This window comes from Crocodylus siamensis, chromosome 2 (genome assembly GCF_052110815.1).
Source record: "Crocodylus siamensis isolate JL-2025a chromosome 2, ASM5211081v1, whole genome shotgun sequence".
Classification (NCBI taxonomy): Eukaryota; Metazoa; Chordata; order Crocodylia; family Crocodylidae; genus Crocodylus; species Crocodylus siamensis.
In genome coordinates this window covers 186,528,599-186,545,363 of record NC_143396.1, presented here as the reverse complement: position 1 = coordinate 186,545,363, position 16,765 = coordinate 186,528,599, and the positions used below count along the sequence as shown (strand labels likewise).

The 16,765-nt window shown below is 38.4% G+C and overlaps 1 protein-coding gene across 20 annotated transcripts in view; it reads right to left on the bottom strand.

The window, feature by feature from the left end:
• SOX6 (SRY-box transcription factor 6) overlaps positions 1-16,765 on the bottom strand; it is a 536,736-nt gene that overhangs the window by 223,050 nt on the left and 296,921 nt on the right. The window lies entirely within an intron of this gene.

Sequence of the window (16,765 nt, the reverse complement as noted above, 5' to 3'; positions counted from 1 at the left end):
TGGCAGTTTGAACACATATGTTACTAAGAATTATTTAAAAGATCCCAGCATACAGCTGTATTCCAAACACGAGTGAATGTTACAACTGTGAAGCAGTAGAGAAATTGGCACTGGGTATTTCTTTTCTTTTTTTCTGACAAGAGTGTTTCCTCAAACTTTTTAGATTCAAGGCGCTCCTCAACTGAGTCAAGGCACCCCTTGGAAAATAACAGCTCATGAGTTTTCAATCATTTTTGGACTAAAGAAAAACAGTAAAGCAATCTTCCTATTGCAAAGAAATCAGAGAGGCCAAAACAGGCCAGACTGCCTTTAACACTATGGAGTGGTGCTCACCCCTACCCTGAGGGTCTTTAAAAAGAAGGTGTGATAGACACCTAGCCGGGGTCGTTTGACCCCAGTACTCTTTCCTGCCCATGGCAGGGGGTTGGACTTGATGATCTGCTCAGGTCCCTTCCAACCCTACTAACTATGACACTGTGATTCCTATTTGAAATTTCTGGGTTTATCTTGTGAATCACACTTGCACACCTAATATTGTATGTTACTTCACAGTATCCTTGAACGGTTTTCAAGGCACCTCAGGGTGCCACGGCACCCTAGTTGAGAATGACTGAATTAAATACAGTGCAATATGAAATCCCTCATTTCTTCCAACTAAATCTTCCCAGTATAATAACTATTTAATGTATTACCCAGGTCACATTTTGATTAACATAAAAAAATAAATAAGGCCGAGGGTAAATTAAGTGAAATTGGAAAGAAAAATGTTTACAAGGTAAAGCAGTTGAATTGTTTGGCTTTGTTTTGTTTGGGGGGTGTTATTTCTAAAAGATTTCTATATGGGTACAGCATTATGTAGCAACAGTACAGTATGTGGACCATTTGCTGTCATTGACAAACTAAGGGAAAGGTTAGCCTTGGTTATGGAACAAGCAAAGCGAGCTCCCCTAGTACCCATGGAGAAATAACTTGACTTGAGAAAATGGCTGAAAAATTTCTCATTTAACTTTCAAAGTTTACTCTGTAGAGAGTGCTTAATTAATATGAAACTACGGTACATTTATTCTTTGCACTAATGATGCTTAACGATCTGTTTATGGGTAAATTGCATGGCTCTCCTAAGAAAAAGATACAGGATCCTTTTGTAAAGCAAGCCAAAAATATGTTAAATATCGGTATTTTACTTTGCGTACGACTCACACAGGCTTCTTTTCCCTCCAACTCAGAATATTATCATGTCCACATGCAAACTGTGTATGACAGGAAAATGAGAGCTTCTGAGAGAAGCTCCAACCAGAAGTGGAAAAAAATGAATCCAGTGCTCTTGCTAGCTCTATAGAAGAATCAGAAATTAGGGAGCAAGCCAGTCTCTTAAAAACCTGGAGGATTCTATTGACTGCCCCAAAGAAAACAGAGAAAAAGTGAAAAAATATAAAGGCAATAGGTCATCTTTCTCTGCTAACCACTTCAGACAACTCCAGATCAAGAAAGTACCTTACGACCTTTTGAAGGAAAACAGCATTGTGGGAAACAGGGTCAAGTAAGAAGTGGGAAAGCTAGCAACAAAGTTATACTTCCACCTTCCTCCAAGGTAGGGAAGGGCAACAAGAAGTTGCCAGGTTTCAGTAACCTCTCTGTCCTCCAAGGGAGAAGGGGCAGGGAAACAGATGGGAGTCTATTGAGCAAGTCTGAGATTCCCAAATGCACAACTACTTATACTACATTAGTTATGGACTAGTATTACTTTCAAACGTCTATAGGTATTTACATCCAAGACTGGTCATGAGTGCTGCCCAACTATTACATCAGTGGGCATGGGATACTGAACTGAAAAGAAGAGAATTAGTGGAAGGACTTCAGAAGTTTTCGGTCTATATTTCCTATATATTTTATGCCTCTAAATGTAAAGTCAACCAATTTGGGAAAAAAGTATTACTTTTTGTTAATTCTGAATGCTGTAATAGAAATTTCTTTGTTAGATTTTTTTCAAAAGGCAGGTTGAACTGTTATAAAATGTTAAGATTAAATGAAATCATGAGATTAACTGTTACAAATTTAAAATCTTACAGGAAAAGCCCTGGTCTGTCTCTGAAAGGGAACCCCCTTATTGTATGGCTTAAGTCACTTTTGTCGACACCAAGGGTCAGGGTCAAAGGGTGACTGCTTCATTTTGTGTGTCCTGATTATAATTGATTTTCATATTTTAAAGAAAACCATGCACATTTTTAGTCTAAAATATTAGCCCTTTGATGACAACATATTTTAATACTGTGTTGTGTTAAACTGAAACTGAAGAGCTACACTTTGAGCTTAGCTCAACATCCCTGTGACACATGCTTGTGTTGGTTAAGGAGAGAGACTGGAAAATTCCTGTATCATCAAAAAATGTTACCAGTGCACAGATAAAGTGAAAAGTCATGCAGTTGTTTATTCAAATTTCTTGTGAAAACTTAGAGGACACTGTGGCAATTCTAGTTGTGCATGGGTGGCCCAAACAGCAAATCTAAGTTATATTTTGAAAAAGTGATTTGGACTAGATCCTTTTTCATTTCTTTGGCATCTAAATGGCACCAGGGCTTTTACATGCAATCCTGTTCCAAACTGCCTCGAAACCTAAAAATCATTAGTTCATCTACCTTTGTAACACACATTTTCCTATGTCTTAAGAATATGTAACAAAAAGGTGGCAACGAGGAGAAGGACTCATCCAGCATCTGATTTTTTTCTCCAGGACTCAAATCAACATCACTCATAGATATCTAAGATTACAAACAGATGCTGTACTTGTCCTGGGTCCAGCTGTGCCCATGTTTGTCCCAGACCAGAAAAGTCATGAGACTGGCATGTACATATAGGAATTAGTGAGAAGCTGAATGCACTGCTGCTTTTCAGCCACTGATTCAATAATGCAATCCCAGGGCAACCTGTCACACACAAAGGGTTAACACTTCTCATCCTGCAAACCTTTTTAGGGTTTGTCCTGAGACAATGGACATGGACGTCTGAACCAGAAGAAGATCATTTCTTCCAGGACAACCATAACATCTGTTTGTAGCCTAAGTGCCACAAGGATAACGGTTCTTAAGCTTCTAGTACATGTTACACTTGTGATGCGATAAATAGTTAATCGTGCTATAAATAGTAACTGTGCTACACATGCATCTGATTCATGGTGCTATAAAGTGGCAAGCTAGTCACAAAGACATTCCACATTTATGGTACCATAAATTGAACCTGTAGCACCCACAACCTAATGCTAACAATCAGCTGATTGCCCCAGTCCTGATGCTGAACCCTGTCCCCATCTACATTAGGGACTTGTTTGGGATCTGATCCCCAATCCCAGCAATCACACATATTGCCATACATGTATGGGATTGCTAGGATCAGGGATCAGATCCCACTGCACCACTAAGCGAATGTTGCAAGCCCCCTTAGTCACTTAGGAGCTTAAAGAAATATCTACCCAGTAGTCACTGCCAAGTTCTTGGCAGGCCAAATTAAGTCAGCACTGAGCTCTGTGCTGCCACATCTAGATTGCTACTTGTGCAGGCTCAGGTATCTAACACTGCAGTGTAGATAGACCCTAAGTCACTTGGCCTCCTAGGTGCTTAAAGTTTCCTTTGAAAAGTTTATACTACAGTTTAAGTCACTTAGGTGTTTTTGAAATTTTTACCCTGTAGCTAAATTTCTATTCAGGGACAAACTACCTCAGAAACATGCTCTGTACTGCCAAAGGGAAACCCATTTACCCACCCACCATAGCCACTGGAGACCTACTGCTCCACATAATCCAGAACACCAATGGCAAGCACAGTCTCTGCTTAGGCTGACACTCATCCCCATTCAGAGCCACTCAGGGAACCTACGGCTTGAGATTTCCACGTTATGTCAAGCAGCTTCTGACTTGAAATTCTGAGCCCAGTTCTCAGAGTCATAAAATATTTTACACACCCCAGGCAAGCATTAATCTTCCACTCAGTTACCATATTACTCTGCCCACTCTGTATTTGCTTTATAATGTGGGTATAAAACTAGCACACAAAATGCCTGTTAAAGCTGTGACATTTGATTATTCTGTTATAATTAGCTGCAAGTGCTTGATAAGGGTGTGATAAAACACAAGCATCTAAGAGAACTCCTTTCTTCTTATTTGAATTGCATACAGTGGCAGGCAGGAGCTAAAATTTCCCATTCGGGAAACAGTAATATTGTTTTCAAAGAAAACTATGCCTAAAATTATTAATCCTACTTAAAACACTATTTAATTTGTTTTCTGTGCCATGCAATCCAACAGTGGGATAGGACTGATGACCCTATATAGCAAGCGCCTTGTAAATAATGAGAATGCTGGTGAAACATGAGGCAACGTAGCTGAACACCACTCAGAAGAAGAAAAAGCATTAGATTCCTGAATGTTGTTGAAGGCAAGGTAATATAATAATTTAATTCTGGAATAGAAAATTCCTATCATTATTATACAATTTAAACCCTAATAAAAAAACAACTTGCTAAGAATGCTGACCAGATTAAGCCGTTCTTGCTGGGCCAAGACAGGTCATCACTAACTGTGTGCCATCATTATCGGCTTCTCATTCACTTGCGGCAGTGAGCTCCGAGATCCCTAAAATCACCACCAGTAAATAAACCATTCTGCTGACTAAAATATTTATATATATATATATATATATATATATATATATATAAAAAATAAAAATAGAGCTATCTGTAAAATGGATTTGCCATAAAAACATATAAAACAAAAAGCTTCATATGAAAGATATCAACATACAGTAAATACGCCTGTTTTCATAAAATAGTATATATCACACATGTAGCCCTCTCTCTCTTTGCTCTAAACTGTTCCTGTTCTCTAACTCCAAAGACAGTGCTGCATTTTTTTTCCATGGGGTCTTCCTTATCCCCAAAACACATCTGTCTTGAGTTTCTCTCAGATTTGTCAGGTGGATCAGTGCTCCCCAGGGCCTGCTCCATTTGAAGTATTTTAATTTGACTAAACACCTGATTTATTTTATCTCTCCGATGAGAAAGGCAGTTTGTCTTAATAGAGCCTGTCAGCCCACAGTCCTATTCACAGCAATTTACAGGCAGCCAGGGACGCTGGAAGAGAAGAGTGCTGTGATTCTGTATTTTATCCTCCTCCAGAAAGCACCTAAAAGCAGCTATTCACTGCTACTGCATGTGGCATTTTAGAACTGAATTAGCTTTTTATTCAAGTAACTACACTTGTTGTGAATAGCTTATCTGTAAAATTGCTACATTCACTACTGATTTTATTAACCTTTGGCTCTATCACAAAATGGTCTTCAGTTAGGAAAGACCTTTAAAACTGACACATTTTTCTTTGGGGCCTTTATTTCAGTGACTTTAGATTTACTGAATTTGATCCATTGACTTCTTTATCACCAGTATTTAAAAATTTGATCCTCAATGGGAAATCAATCTTATTTAAGGAAATTGTTTTCATAAGTAAACATAACGGTAATTTCCCTCATCAAAAGTTTAAGGTAAATATTTATTCTGCAGCTATTACAATACCTAGTGTTACCTAGGTGTTTATAATCTGATTAAACTAAAAAAAAATCATTGTTCTAAAGTTTTAATTTTCTATTGTTTGTTTACTGATTTTACAATAAATCTTGTGCTGCTCTGAGTGTGTCTTGAGGGAAAGTGGTCAAGCTGAACAGAACCAACACATCAAAGGAAACATTTTAAGGAATGTTAGTCATAGGTCAATGTAACAGAGTGAGAAAAATCAAGCTGCTATAAATACCACTCAAAGAGAGAAAAGAGATCAACTAAATTTTACTTATAAACCAAGACTGCGCTTGGATTATAATCTTGTGGAAAGATGTGTCCTTTTAAAATTATTTAGAAGCTCTATCTATACTTCTGGAGCTATCCAAGAAGGAATAAGAACCTCATATGTCTCACATTCAAATGCCTTTCTACAGTACACCAAACAACATTCTGGGCTCCTATGTATCTAGGTTTCTTAAATGTTTAGAAAGAAGTTAAAGTCCCCATATAAACTGAACCGGTAAATACAGAGCACATTATTTTGTAGCTTGTGAAAGAAAATTTGCTCCGCCACTATTACAGCAGTTCAAACATCTGTATTATAATTCAGACTATAAACAGGTATATCTGCATGTCATTGGACAATAACACAATTTTATTTTATTGGGAAATTCTCCTCATAGCATCTTGTCTCTTTTGAGTGACACAGCAGTAACTGTGGGGAAAGAAAAAAATGAACAACAATAATACATACTTAGATTTCCAGAGCTTCTCACTGCAATTTCAAACTGGGCACTTTGAAATTCAGCCATACAAAGAGGAAAGCACTGCTAAAACTCTATGCTGTACCAAGCCAAAGAGGAATAATAGAGATACAGATTTACCAATGGACCCTGCAATGCTGCCATTGACATCAATGGGTCAGGAACAGACTGTAACTCCTGTTCCTGGCAAGCAGGATGCAAAGGTTCCTAGCTCTGCCATTCAATTCCTGTGTATTTTTTAAACAAGTCTGCCTCATTTCCCAATCTTCAGATAAGGTAAAATAGTACCACAAAGGAATTTTGTTATGCCTAGATAATTAATGTTTCTAAAGTGCTTTGAGATCTTCGCACAGAAGTCTCCAGACAGCTGCCAAGTATTATCATTTCTCTTGAATTTCATGATTGATTTAAAGCTTTGAGAATACCAGCCTCTTTTACTCACTGCTTCTGAACAAACTTTTGTCTTGTTCATCTAAGCAAAATAGAAATGTTAAGTAACAAATCATTATTAGACTTATACATAACAAAATAGTAGATGAAATCAGAAAAAAAAAGAAAAGAAAGGGGAATACTAAACCTTGCTATCAGCTAGAGAAAGGCTTAAAATCACATAACTGCGGTTCCAAAGTATCATCAACTGAAGCAATTCAACCAACAATCAAAAATGATTTTGAATCAAGTTAAGCAATTTCAGCATTGTGGGGGGGGGGGGGAAGGGGGAGGAATGCCTTTATGAATCAATTCCCCTGGCAGGTCTAATTTTTTTTTATGGACATTGTTTGAGAAGAAAGCAAAAACACAATGCCAGACATAAAAGAAAGTATATTTGATCTTAGCTGCCCAGAGATAACCTGGTTAAACCATTCTGTCTAACACGGCAGTCTGCAGCACACATCAGATACACTGTGATGTCTCTACTTCACAGACTCTGTCCAGCATTTAGCATTTACCTTTTTTTGATTGGGTCGCCTTTTAAATGCCATAAAATAGGGCAGCAAAAGTCAACAAAAATAAACAAGGAAAACGGAAGAAAGCAACAATCTAATGGAAGAGCTTCTGAGATAAAAGTCACTTTGTGAGGGCTGCCTGCCTACGGAGCTCCTTTCCCAATGCACTAGCATCTAATTTGAGTTCTAACTCCAACAGCAGTCTAAAAAGCTTTCTACTCTAAAGGGCCCCAAGTGCATCATAAAGATAAAGGATTTCACTACAAAACAACCACAAAGACTTCTATTATCTTATCAGTCTTTGGTTACAACAGCTGAACCAATATGACTAAGTTCTGAATGACTTTTTTTTCTTTTTATAACAGAATACTGGAATTTCTTTATTTCACGATCAGTTAGCAATTGTTGATGTTCCCATATGCTACTGTCCAGTCCTTACTCAATAAAAAGTTTTATAAATGCAGCAATTGTGCTTTGTAACATCCAACTGCAGAAGGCAGAATAGCAAACATGTTTAGCGTGCAAACCACATAGGCTAGCTTCTCCAGTGAAGGTGTAAGAATCACCACAAAAGAAAATAACCCCCAATTTAATCTTGCAACAAAAAAATTAATAAAATCTTGCATGTGTAAACAAGAGTGGAAAATGAGTGTAGCAGCTTCCAAGATAATTATTTAGGAGAACATTCTGTTATTATCTCTAAAAAGAGGATTAAATAAGGTCCAGTCTTGCTGTGGACCAAAATATTTAACTGGTGATCTGCAGGATTCTTTATATACCCAAACATACTAAACTCCAGATGCCCAGTACACTTCAAATGGTTGTGCTCTAAGAGCATCCTGATAGGGAGGAAAGAGTTGTTTTAATCCAATGTCTCATTAGTATTCTGGTGTCTGAAAATCATTAAGGGATGGATTTGAGCCCATGTCTGTGCCTGCATCTCCTTACCTTCCTAGACATGCTTCCGTATTTCATGCACTAGCATTAAAGAGAGCAGAGTCATTATGACAACTCCATTTCCCCTGGTCCTAATGCATACATGTAGTGAGTAAGGGAAATGTCATGGTTACAGGGCTAACTGTTCTCTCTGAGTGCTCCTCAATAAATATCAGCCTCCCACCTTAACCTAACTTACGTAGAAGTTTGCAATCTCCCACTTGTAGACAATGCTTACACAGCAAGTCCAGCCAAACACAGACCTGTGGTATGTATCTCTTTCAGGAGTCAGTGATGAGTGGTGAAGAAAGCCACCAGAAAACATCCTTAAACAAGTGTTGCTTATTCTGCAGTAAGAACAAGCCATTTAGAGAAACAAATATTTTAAATCAATAGTATGCATGGATGCTACTTAAAGCCTACCCATCCCCCAATGGTAATTTAGGTAGGCCTATCTTCTTCAGACACCCCTCAAGCAAGAGCTTGTGCCTCAGCCTGGTTCCTCTGTACAACCACCCGACTCACAAGAATTTTCCCTTTTAGACTTCCAGTTCTTTTGATCTCTTGTGTTTTCTGTGCCCTTTCTTTCTTGGCTTCCACTCTAAACACTTTTAAATTGTCTGCTGGGATGTAGCTTATATTGATGCTTTTTCCCCTTCTTGCTCATTTTTCACAGAAACCCCATTTAAACCAATATATTCATTTAGTAAACATCTCAATAACTAGGTCAACATGTAGTATTCATAAATTATTATAGAATAGTTCCAAATCATTCACAGGCAATAATCTGTGTTAGGTCTAAATATAGGACTGGCCCTGGATACCTTTCCTGAAGTGCTAGGAGATTCTCCAAGGTACAGAGTTAGCCCTGGTCCACTCATTGGGGCAACACAGCTATGCACTACACCTTATTTAGGGGTGGCAACAAAGTCAGCATTGAGCTCTGAAACTAAATTAATTTCAGTTGTGTAACTATTCCTGGAGAGATATAACAGAGCTAGACTTTTCTCCATGGCAGCAGATGACAGAACAAGAAGCAATGTTCTCAAGTTGCAGCAAGGGAAGTTTAGGTTAGATATTAGGAAAAAATCTCTCATGAGAAGGGTAGCAAAGGGCATAGAAAGGGACAATCCCATTGCGCATATAGGGGAGCAAAGGAGCCATGAAACCCTCTTGGCTGAACAGGAAAATTCAGGAAAGCCTAGGGATGAAAAAGGAGGCATACAGACTGTCGAAGTGGTGGGTTTCCACCAAGGAAGACTATATCTACTTGGCTCGTGCTTGCAGGGAGTCAGTTAGAAAGGCCAAGGCAACAATGGAACTCAGACTGGCAACAAAAATTAAAAGCAAAAAAAAGTCCTTTTTCAGATAGGGAACAAAAAGAAGGCAGGCAGATGGTAACAAAGGACCTCTACAGGACAGGCTGGGACAATTAGTGATGGATCAGAGGGACAAGGCCAAGCTCTTCAATGAGTTTTTTGCAGCAGTATTCCTGAGCACAGACAAAGACATATCTCCAAATTTGACCATAGACAGGCACAGCAGAAACACTTGCCCACCAATGGTTAACACCGACCTAGTAAAGGGACGCTTGGAGGGGCTTGATGTGTTCACATCAGCAGGCCCAGATGATCTTCACCCATGGGTGCTGAAAGAATTAGCAAGTGTCATAGCAGAACCACTGGCAAGACTGTATGAGCACTCATGGCACTCAGGACAAGTCCCAGAGGACTGGAAAAGGGCCAATGTCATCCCTATTTTCAAAAAGGGGAGGAAGGAGGATCTGGGTAACTATAGACCAGTTAGCGTCACCTCTATCCTTTGGAAAATCTTTGAAAAAATGATTAAGGATTACATTTGTGGAAGTCCAACAGGAAAAATAATACTGAAGGGCAACCAGCATGGATTCATAGCAGGTAGATGCTATGTCCTGCCTGACAAACCTTGTTTCTTTTTATGACCGGGTCACAAACTACTTTTATGCAGGATTCAAGGTGGATGTCATATACTTGAATTTTTAAAAAGCCTTCGATACGGTGTCACATCCTGTTCTCATTTTTAAAAAACTAAGCAGCTGTGACTTAGATAATTATGTAGGTGGCAAATTGGCTGATGGGATGCACCCAGAGAGGGGTGGTAGATGGGTCCGTATCAACCTGGAAAGATTTGGGCAGTGGAGTCCCACAAGGCTCGGTCCTTGGACCAGTGCTGTTCAATATCTTCATCAGTGACTTGGGCGAGGGCATGGAGAGCACACTGTCCAAGTTCACAGATGACACCAAATTATGGGACAAAGTAAACACACTGGAGGGTAGGGAATGGATTCAGGCAGATTTGGACTGGCTGGAAATGTGGGGAGAACAAAACAGGAAGCAGTTTAACAAGGATAAGTGCATCTTGGTGCACTTAACAAGTACTGCACCTGGAGAGGAGGAATCACCAACACATTTATAGATTGGGAGATGACTTTCTAAGCAGCACAGCAGCCAAGAGAGATCTCAGAGTCATAGTTGACTCCAAGATGAACATGAGTCGACAATGTGACAAAGTGATCAACAGAGCTAATCACACTTTATCATACATTAACAGGTGCATCACAAACAGGTCTAAGGAGCCCCCTCTATGCAGCATTGGTAAGGCCACAGCTGGAGTACTGTGTCCAGTTTTGGGTGCCACACTTCAAGAGGGATATGAATAACCTTGAGAGGGTCCAGAGGAGGGCCATTGGTGTGGTTAGGGGCCAGCAGGTAAGGTCTTATAAGGAGACACTGAGGGACCTGGCTCTCTTCAGCCTCTGTAAGAGAAGGTTGAGAGGTGATCTAGTGGCTGTCTACAAGTTCATCGGGGGAGCCAGGAGGGGCAGCAAGGAATAGGAGATACTCTGTTTGCCAGGGCACCCCTTGGAGTAACTAGGAACAATGGCTACAAACTGACAGAAGGCAGATTTAGACAAGACGTTAGAAAGAATTTCTTTATGGCACGGGTTACCAGAACCTGGAAAAAGCTTCCAAGTGAGGTCGTGCTCTCCCCTACTTTAGAGGTCTTTAAGAAGAGATTGGACAAACACCTGGCTGGGGTTGTTTGACCCCAGCGCTCTTTCCATGGCAAAGGATCAAACTCAATCTACTGAGGTCCCTTTCAACCCTAAAAATCTATGAAATCTATCTATAAAATCTATGAAGCACTGGAATAAACTACCCACAGAGGTTGTGGAATCTCCATCATTGGAGGTTCTAAAGACCTGGTTCAATAAAGCCTTGGCTGGGAGGATCTAGTTGGGGATGGTCCTGCTTTGAGCAGGGGGTTGAACTAGATGACCTCCTGAGATCTTTTCCAAACCTAATTTTCTATGATACTGTTCACAGCCTCCTCAAGTACGTACCTATTAGGGAAATGGCTGAATTCCCATATTTTAAACATAAATGTTAACAGTATTCCCACATAAACAAATAAATATTAGAATGGTATATGACAAATATATCAAAGATGAATACATCCCACTAGCAACAAAGTCAGAAACATGTGCTATTGCATTCATTAATTCATGTAAATGCAACAAACAAAACATGAGTTTCTGAATGCATTGTTCCTGGTCAGATGAGCTGCGTGAATTTAGAAAACATTTCTCAATAGGCTCTGTTTGGAGAGAGAGTGGGGAAGAGAAAGAATCTGTCAACAATGAGGAGATGCAGAAAAATGCATATCGTGCATTCCAACTAAAAACTACCAATAGATTATCCTGTTGTTGCTGAGGTAGAAGATAATCAGACAGCAGAGGCCACGAGCAGTGAGTAATGTGAGTAGCCATACAAGTCAAACACAAACAGATGTAGAAAGGAAAAGAAAAGTGAGTAATTTTGACAGGTGATTTAGAAAAGTATAGTCCAAGATGTTAGTAACCCAGTTTAAATGAACTGCATGGGGTGTACTTGGAGTAACAGTCATTACAGTCATTGACTTTGTCAAGTTTACAGGATTTGATTCCAACATGCTTATGTGAAAGCAAGCAAGGCAAGCAAGATGTGAGAAAAGATGGTCCAGCTATTATGCTGCTAATCTGAGATTTGAAAAAGTCAGGAACAATTTGCTGTTCCATCACAGATAAATCACTCAGCCTCACTGTCCCTCATTTCCCTCTACATACAGTGGTCATGACAGTGCTTCTTTAGCTCATAGCAGTGTTGGGAGGATGTACACACTAAATATTACAAGGTGGCAATATTGTGGTAATAGGGTCCACAGTATACCCGAGATAATCAGAGGAGGCAAAATTCCAGAGTCTATTGCCACAGAATTTCATGCACCAAAGCTCAGTATCATTCTAAGAATTTCATCATCAGAATGCTGTTTGCCAGTTGATTGTGTAATCAGAGGCATTATACAAATTAACCCTTATCATACATCTCAGATATACACCATGTGGTAGGCTCCCACCAGGATTCCAAGCTAAGAGCTCTGAAAAGTAGGGCAAAATAGGATTTGAAGAATGCTGGAGGATTTCCACTTATTTCAAGCCATGTGACAAACAACAGCATAAATTCAAGGGAATTCCATAAAATGGACCATTTTCAAGACTTGGAAGGGGAACTAACAATTACATGAAAATGATGATCCTCTTTCAGATGCTCTGTTGGGATAATTCTATTACCAGCAGGGAGCAAACAAAATTACCTTAAGTTTTTCAATCTTTACACATACACATTTTGTGAAGATGTATGGTAACTATGCAATAGGCAACATACTTACTCTATTTATAATAGCTATATTAAATGAATGTCAACCTGATCAAGATAGATTAGGTATTTAGTACACTTGATTGTGACTTTCTCAAGGGAAAATAGATGTATCATGTTGGGGAAAGTTCACCTCTTAGTTGCACCTTTTCAACCTCCTTGAAATCAACAGGATTATACATTTGGTCATAATTCAGCCCTTTCCCAAATGCCTTGTTTTTCAGTGCGCTACTTTTCTAGAAGCATGAACATGCATACAGTCACACATAAAGCATGTCAAAAAATAATTCCAAAAAGGAAAATTGCCACAAAAGATGATGTAGATCCACAAGAACAAGCTACAAAATATACACTACAGCTGGAAACAGTAGGGAATGGATAAACAGAAAATCTTTCATGCACATATATAATTGTACATTTCATCTTCATCAGGTAGCAAATAAGAAAGTACTTAGCCATCCGAGTCCAAATTAAACAGTGGAAAAAAATAAAATAAACTGTGGGCAATTCACCACTATGGTTTAATTTGCCATTGTTCCCATCCCCTGAAAGTACACCTTACCCCATCATTATTTGCTTATAATTGTTTGCTACTGGACAATTTGCTATCATTTGAATTTCCCTTGGAGTGATGAATTGGCCACAGTGTACTTCATGGGATACAGTATGGGTCACTTTAATGTACAAATTTATATTGACTATGCTAAAAAGAAAACCTAAATACTCCTTGGGCACAAAACATAACAGAAAGCCCATATTATATCTCCTTCAAAGATACAAAACAAAATAATAAAAAGACTTGAAAAGCTACACCTTTCACTTTCCATCACTTGCAAAGGTCATTTAACTAGTTTCACATCAATACACAGCAAGCAAAAAAGAGCTTTATTTGGGAGTACAAGATATCCAATGTATGCAGTACTTTTCCATCTGCAGACTAGGCCACCAGTATTGTACATCGCAAGGGCTTGTTTTTATTCCAGACATTTAGATAATGCAGTCAATAAAGCAGTGGCTTTGGGTGCTGAAAAGTTTACCCTAAGGTGTGTGAAGCATTTCTCTAACAATGATATTAATAATGCTTATGTTATCCAACAAGTTGCTTTGTACTATGCTGTCCCCATTTCCTCTTTTACTATAGAACCATTAATTTCAGCACCCTGAGTCTCTGCTCGCAATGCTCTTACACTGGTGTAAGAATTTTAAATACCCATGAGTTGCACTACAAAAAGAGGATTTGCACTGATTTGATAATATTTGTTATACCAGATCAGATCCTGGTCCTTCCATTGACTTCAGCAGGATCTGGCAATTGTGAGATAGTCTGACCCAATAATAGACTTTTCAAATAAAGGTTCAATAAGTACATTCCTGAACAACTATGGAAGTATTAATGATCATCTTCCTCTATAGGAAGTCTCTTTCTACACTCAGCAGTTAATTACTGGTTTATAGGCTAAAGCAGTAATGTTTATATCCTTTATTTATTAAAATAACCCTAACTGTGGGTCTTCTCATTATCCGTGTACAGAATATGTTTTACGCTTTTTACATCCTACTAAACTCTCACCACAACATGTCATTGAGATTAACGAGTTGCTCAGGTAAATTTTGGAATTCCTTTAACCAGTTTTATACATGTTGCATTTCAATTTCTTTGAATATCCCCTTTTTCTTGTGCTACAGGAAAAGCTCGTTAAGGTCACCTGTTTTTACATTCTCTTTATCAATCTTTCTTTTATATATCACTGTTCTGTCCCCTCTTTTATTCCTCTTCTCTCTGAGCTAAACACCCCAATCTTTATAATCTCTTTCTTCATATGAACATATTTCCATACCCCTACTCATTTTTCTCACTTTTCTCTGTATCCCTTCTTTTTAGGGACATATTATTTCAGATAAGGGCTATATGATGGCTTAACTATTATCTTCTAGCTCATCTTGTCCTTCCTCAAATTCATTTACTCGGTTGTCCACTGGTGAGGACTGAGCAAAATTCCACTGAGATACCTATGAATGACACTGTGTCTTTCCTACCCCCCAAGGGTCAATTAAGTAATCCTCCAAATATTCAAAATTAGAAGGAACAAAAGAACACCTAAAAATAAAAAAGCAATTCTGGTACCAGTTGGAATCTTTTGTCTTTGCCCTGATATGGAGGGACTATGTTTTAATCCACATCCTCCTATTTTCCATATGATTCTGAATGGAACAAGATACTGTCTGAAACAACTTCTTCTGGATGTGCTTACATTATCTGTAGGATTTTTTTTAATGTAATCACAGGTTGTACATTCTTTGGAATTACAAAGTGAGTCACAATTCACAACAGTCTACTTTAACTAAGATCTTATCAACCAACATACAAAAATTAGGAGATTGTTGGAGGAAAAAATGGAAATGGAAATTTCTGGATTGATTTTAAAATTGCTCCATTTCTTTGATTGTTCTTTCACAGCTGAGTACAGCTGGATCCAAATCATTTTGTTTCCATATTCAATTTTGACTTTAACAAGTGATTTCTAGGTGCCATGGTACCCTTCAAAATTAATCTTATTTTGTATTATGTAAACATAGTACAGCACGTAATCTGCACATTTTTTATGCTGTTGAGAGTAGTAATTCTCATTGTTAAGATACAACTGTATAAAATGCTGATCTTGGAGGAAAAACTCTGTAATTAAAATACATATGCACAATCACCAGACTGTGCAGAGTATCTGTTTTAATAATATAAGTTTGGAAGGTGAACTGTATATTTAAAAAATGGACAGTTCCAGATAGAAGGGAAGTGAGGTTAATGGCTCACTTGAAGAATGAAACTCATCAGAATTATCTGAAATTCATTTTTCTTTTACAAGTAATGTCATTTATAATAACTCATGATTTACTTAGCTGATATTTGTCCTGAATAAAAGGGAGTAATATGGAGTCTTTTTTTTAGGTTTTACTTAGTTTTTTAGTTCATTATATATAAAAGCACTGATAATACATATCTAAAGGAAGCTCTAAAACGTTTAGACTTTATTTCAAATCATTCTCATGTAAAAAAGATAGTATTATCTCAACTATATACATTACAAATGCTGCTGGAAAAGAAGTCTCAGGCCCCTGTTTGCAGACAATAGATCCTTCATACATGCTAAGTCTAATGGTTTAACATGTGAGCTGCGGAAGAGAGAGTTTTTTAAATGCCATTATTGTTTCATTATGTTATAGAGTTTGCACAGCAAAAATGTGATTCTTCTTTGTCTTACATTTTGAAGACTAATTTCCATTTTAATGTTTGTAGGCAAATTAAGGGGCTGATGATCAGAAAGCTGAATCCTGAACTCAACACAGCTGCTGGGTATACTCTTGAAGTCTGTGCTTGTCCAAACAGGTATAAATTTATGTCAGGACCTCTATGTTTCTAATTATATTTCTCAGAGTACAAAATCTGTGCCAGGCACAAAACCTGAATAACAGGGTTGTAAGCTGGGGGGATCCAAAGGGGCTGAAAAAGGAGTCCTCTGCAGAATGCAAGAAAGCAAGGAATCTGCTCTGTAACTGCCACTATAGCTTCTATGCTATAAAGGCCCTCTCTCTCTGTTGCATTACTTCACTGTGGGCAAAAAGACTAATGGGCCCAGTAGTTCAGAGGGAGCTATATCAGCATGCCCCTCTACATTCCAGCTGGACCCCTTAGCCTCAGGTCTGGGGATATCCCTGCAAAAAACACTCCAAGAATTCTGCCCCCTTGTCAAACACACAAAAACATGACAGAATGAATGAGTTCTACTGCATTCCAAGACACACAGGAAAAGAGAGGAATTACCCCCATGAAATTAATTTCTGGTTTCCA